The sequence below is a fragment of the Schistocerca cancellata genome, chromosome 2 (genome assembly GCF_023864275.1).
Source record: "Schistocerca cancellata isolate TAMUIC-IGC-003103 chromosome 2, iqSchCanc2.1, whole genome shotgun sequence".
In the NCBI taxonomy this organism is placed as follows: Eukaryota; Metazoa; Arthropoda; class Insecta; order Orthoptera; family Acrididae; genus Schistocerca; species Schistocerca cancellata.
The window spans coordinates 229,128,526-229,134,513 of record NC_064627.1 but is presented as its reverse complement, the minus strand read 5'-3'; the positions used below and the strand labels follow the sequence as shown (position 1 = coordinate 229,134,513).

General features: G+C 44.3%; 1 non-coding gene across 1 annotated transcript; it reads right to left on the bottom strand.

Annotated features, from left to right (window-relative positions):
- Positions 1-4,721: 4,721 nt before the first annotated feature.
- Positions 4,722-4,796, bottom strand: Trnat-ugu (transfer RNA threonine (anticodon UGU)). Its single transcript has one exon. It is a non-coding gene; the product is annotated as a tRNA-Thr (tRNA).
- Positions 4,797-5,988: the final 1,192 nt, after the last annotated feature.

Here is a 5,988-nt window from a genome sequence, read left to right as displayed (position 1 = left end):
TTTGTCTGCTGAAGGTCGCGAGCAATACTTCAGAACAATTAACGGCTGAAGGCCTGAATTACAAGTGAGGAAGACAATTACAAGCTGAAAATACCAAAATCATTTTTTAAAACAATCATATTAAGAAATTAACTGTAACACAAGCTGCACTGACGGCTGAAGTCCTTATTAAGAAGAATTCAAATCATTTGTCGGCTAAAGGCCACAAGCAATAGGAATAATTTAAACAAAATATTATTTTTAAACAATTGACACACTCAGACCAAATAAAGAAGGGAGTGATCACAGACAGTGCTCCAAGGATCGACCTGAGAAAAAGTCCCTACAGCTGAGTAAGCGGTGAGACAGGCAGCCAAGAGTTATGCTCACTTAACAGGATGACAACTCAAACTAGGGACAGCTTAAACGCCGACCAGCACACTCGCAAAATCCACCTAAGATGCGATAACCAATACCACGATAGAATAACAGTTAATATCGTCAAACGACAAACATTTAATTACACAAGTTGGCTTCACCAAATCCTAGTATGCAGACAGGGTTAAGACCAAACTGCCTATTCAAAATCTGACTAGATGCACATGGAACCGCAAAAGACAATTCCACAAACAACTTAAACAATGCTAAAACTGTCGCTATACAGCAACAAGACGAATTGCACGTAGACTTGAACGTTAGGAACACAGAAACGGTCGTTGCCAATCAAGTCAGGCAAGGGAACCGTCGGAGTATAAGACCGCCAACTGACAGCTTGATGGCATGACGTCACTTCGACGGACGGACACATACACAAGTGAAAGTTGCACTACTCGAATATAACGATCCATTCAACTTAAACTCGCTGAATCCGGACCTCGGCGTGGTCGTGCACTCTCGCGACCACATCCTTCCATCGGGCAGTGCATGTATGTCGCCAAAGGTTGGGCGAGTACTGCCTGTGTGGACCTCACTGCTGCTCTGTCCCCACTGAACTCCGACACACGACGACCCTAAAATACTACAGGTAGCTCTACCTGTACCATAGTCCTCGCTATCGATAAGCGCCGCTGCTGCCACTTACGGACAGTCAAAGCGAGGAGACGAAGTGGCGCCAGTGAACGGACTAAGAAAACGAGAGGTCGCAATCCGAATACATGACGCCAAACACGAGCGGGAGCAGGGGTCAGTCAGCTTACCGCAGGAAGGGTTATAATAGTTTTTATGACACACTTTCCTACAAAATCAGTGCATCCCTCCAGGCCAAAGTGGGGTGTAACGTCTTACTCATAAGCTGGCCTCATACTATCCAGTTCTTTATAAATTTGTCTCAATTTTTGTAACGACTGAGGCACCATCACATACCATCTCAACTTTGAAGTTTCATTTCGTTTTCTGCTCATCTTTAGCGAACTTCACTTTTTTGGTCAGGCAATGTATACGCCTATTTCTCACGAAATTTATCAGTCTATTCTTGTAGATTAATCATTTTTAAGTTAGTATGTTAGAGGATATTATCTTTAGTTACCACCTTCCCTATTTACGCCATAAGTATGAGGAGGTAGGGGAACAGGTGAAGAATGAGTATGGAATAAAAAAAGAGACATGACAGGGATCAAAGTTATTGTCATTTTACACAGTCGGCAGCTTTAAGAAACTGGTGTCGAAACACACGACAAATTATGTCCTCAGACCAAGAGATCAGCCACGATAACGAATCGCGTAGCTGGCAACCAGGAGCGGCGCTGAAACGCCGACTAATGGCCGCTAGCAGTTTTATTGGGCGGCGTTTGTCTGGGCATTAGGCGGCTAACAAATGAAGGCGGGCATGGGCCGAGCATGCGACCCACTATGTCGGCGCCGCCAAAAGCAGCCGAGGAGGCTATGCCACGTGTGGACTGGATGCTTGCGCAGGGCCACGACTCGCGACCCGCCGTTGGCTAGCTAGCCAGCAGGCCTCGGTGGCAGGTGCTCCAGCTCACTCTGTGTGGCACTCTGCGTGCTATGGAGGGGGACGGAGATTCGGGTAACTTATTCTTAGGATAACGATCAAACTAGGTAAGTGCAGAAGTCTTGCGTCAATTAATCGTCGGCAATCAAAGCGAGCTGTGCATATTGGTTCCTCTTAGAGAGCACAGGTCGAGAAGGAGCACCGTGTGCACTCAGTGCATACGCCTGGGGACTCATGCAACATGTTGCTGAAGCTATTCCAGCAGTCACTGAGAAAAATAGAGAGCAGCTATCTGCAAATTGAGGTTCACGTTGGGACAAATCATGTCTGCGCTCCGAGTTCATATGAACTCGGATCGTTCTAGTGACTGGCAGAGAAGGCTGTGAGTAGCAGCACTGCTCGAGGAGTTACAAGGAAGCTTACATTCTGCAGCATTGCCCAAGAACTGATAGTAGTTCATAGTTCTCAGTACAGTGGAAGGTATGAATCAGAGACTGTGAAGGTTCAGTAACAAGCTGGGATACGACTTCCTTCACTTGCACCATTGGGTTGGGATCTGTAGGGTCCTCCACAAGGGTCAGGTGTGCATTGCACATGAAGCTGATACCCAAGTAATTAATTACTTTTGAGTACATTGTGGGAGTAAACAGTGATCAATATTATTACAAATATTTACTATCAAAAACAGTCTTGATCACAAATTATTTATTCTGGTGACCGGTTTCGACCACAACTGTGGTCATCTTCAGGCCAATGAGTAAGAAACTCCTTCTAGTGGTTAATCACTACTCATTTACCACCATAACGAGGTTCTTACTCATTGATCACCAGAATAAATAATTTGTGATCAAGACTGTTTTTGATAATAAATATTTGTTACCCAAGTAGCTTATCGTTTGTGATAAGCACACAAGTTTTTTTTCGAGCTGGCGACACCCCACATAACGAAGGTCAAGGGTTCCGGAAGTATCAGTATAAGATCTAAAAAAGGCTCTCCAGAGGAGGGAGTGTGAAAATACTAGCGGTTAACTGCCGAAGTATACGCATCAAAGTGTCAGAGTTTGGAGTGCGCCTAAAAAGCACACTCTCACATAATACTAGGTGCAGAATGATGTTTTAGACCAGAGATACGTTTGGCACAATTTATGAGTTTATCAAAAAGACAGACAATACAAAATGGAGGTCATACATTTATTGCAGTAGGCAAGAAACTCAAATTCAGCGAGATAGGAACGGAAACTGCATCCGAGATTATTTAATCAAAGGTGGGAGCCTTATATCAGCCCCAAGACTCCCTCCTTCATGTAATCGAGAGCAAGAGGAAGCTTCACTTCGCTAATACGGAAGATCCCTAGTAATACAGTAATCATCGGAGGATACTTCGATCATCCAACAGTCAAATGGGTTAATTACAGAGTTCTTAGTGGAGGAAGTGACAAGATGGCCTGAAATACATTACTAAATGCCTTCTCTAATAGCTACCTAGAACAGATGGCTCTAATGCCCACTCGTGATAGATATGTACTGGACCTAATGGCAACAAACAGACCTAACCTCTTTGAGGATGTCCACAATGAAACTGGAGTCAATGGCCATGAGGCAGTGGTGGCAAAAATGGTAACCACGAAGATCAATTAAAACAAACAGAAAGATTTATATGTTCAGTAGATTAGATAAAAAGGCAGTAGTGTGATATTTCAATGACGAACTCCCAACTTTCTGCTCAGGACTGGAGAAGTATGGCTAAAGTTTAAAGAACAGTTGACCATACATTGGACAAATATGTATCTAGTAGAATAGTTCAGGGTTGGAGAGAGTCCCGTTGTTATACAGTCACTGTGAAGGAACTTGGGAAGTAACAGAGACTACACATAACAGGAACAAAACAAATCGTAGGGCTATTGATAAAGGAAAACCGAATGAAACACGTTTGGCTGTAAAGGGGTCAATGCGTGAGTCCTTCAACGACTACCACAGTAGAATATTATCGAGAGATCTCTCACAAAACTCGAAGATAATGTGGTTGTATGTAAGGGCTGTTAGTTGACGAGACCTGAACTGATATTGAGGGTAGCAAAGCAAAAACAAAATGCTTAACTCTGTTTTCATATCTTACTGTACTAAGGAAAACCTAAAAGTAGTACCCAATGTAATTCTCGTATTGCTGAAAAGACCACTAAAATATATAATAGTATCAGTGGCGTTGAGAAACAGCTGAAATCGTTAAAACTGAACAACACGCAACGGCCTGATGGAATCCTTGTCAGATTCTATTAGAATTTGCGGCTGACTAGCCCTTTTTTTAAAACTATAATATAGCAAATACCCCGGAACAAAAAATTATGTGCAGTGATCGGAAGACAGCACAAATTACACACATCTACAAGAAGCACAGGTTTCCATCAGATCACTGAAGTTAAGCGTTGTCGGGCTCGGTTAGCACTTGGATGGGTCACCGCTAGGTCTGCCGAGTGCTGTTGGCAGGCACAGTACATTCAGCCCTTATGATGCTAATTGAGGTGCTACTTGATTGAGAAGTATCTGCACCAGTCACGAAAAGTGACAACGGCCCGGAAAGCCGTGTGCTGACCACATGCCCCTCCGTAACTGCATCCGGTGACGCCTAAGGCTGAGGGTGACACGGCGTCCGGTCGGTACCATTGAGTCATCAAGGCCTGCTCGGACGGCGTTTGTTTTGTTTGTTTACAAGAAGACAGTATAAGTGATAATTAAGTCAAGACCCTAAGCTGTCGACAGGCGTTGATATACATCAAAGGGGACAGTGGAAAACGTGTGCCCCGACCGGGACTCGAACCCGGGATATTCTGCTTACATGGCAGAAGCTCTATCCATCTGAGCCACCGAGGGCACAGAGGATAGTGTGACTGCAGGGATTTATCCCTTGCATGCTCCCCGTGAGATCCACATTCCCCACATTCCCAACATTACTCGCGGCAGACAATCTTACCGAGTCCGGTAAGAGTTCGGGCAATGCGTGTTCATCGTGCACAGAAGAAGAAGGTCAATGGCCGCTTAGCCTTAACTATATGAAGATGGTATCTGTTCTTTCTGACATGTCCGAAAGAACAGATACCATCTTCATACAGGCGGTATAAGTGATCCACAATCCGTTTGTTGTGAAGTCTTAGAACGTATTCTGAGCTCATATGCAATGAGATATCTCGAGCGGAATAACCTCTCCCTTCCCAATCAGCATCGATTACGAAAACATCGATCATGTGAAACACAATACGCGGCATTTGTCACACGACGTCCTGAAAGCCATGGTTCAAGGTAAGCAGGTAGATGTAATGGTTCTTAGCTTCGAGAAGAGAATTAACTCAATATCAGATGTAAGCTTATTATCGAAAGTACGATCACATGGGACACCAAGCGAGATGTCTCACTGGATTAAGGACTTATCGATCGGAAGGATGCAGCATGTTACCTGGAAAGGAGAGTTATCGACAGATTCTAGTAAATTCAGGCAAGTATATTGAGGCTATTGGTATTATGTTGTATATCGATGACTTTGCAGACAATATTAAAAGTAACCTCAGACTTTTCACAAATGATGCAGTTATCTGTATCAGAGGATACTGAACGTATAGAAAGAAGGACAGGAAGAATGGTCGTAGGTTGTCCACGGGAGAATGTTTCGGAGATTCTGAAGAACTAAACTCGCAGACGCTTGAAGATAAACGCAAGCTAGGTAAGGGAAGCTGCTTGTAAAGTTTCAGGAACCAGCTCTATGTGTTGAATGCAGGAACGTACTGCACCCACTACGTATCGATCCCACAGGGATCGCGAGACTAGACAAATTACAGCGCCCGCTGATGCGTTCAAGTACCCTTTCTTCCCGAGTTCCAGAAGTGACTGGAATGGAAAGGAGCCGCAATAACAGGTGAAATGGAATATGCCCTCTTCCATGCGCTCCACAATAGTTTGTTATTGACATAAAGGTAGACAGAAGATGCGCCTTGCTACTCATTCTTCAGAGATTCTCCAAGCGCGTGCGCAACAACACAGTAGTCGCCGCACTGGGTATGACTGAATACCGG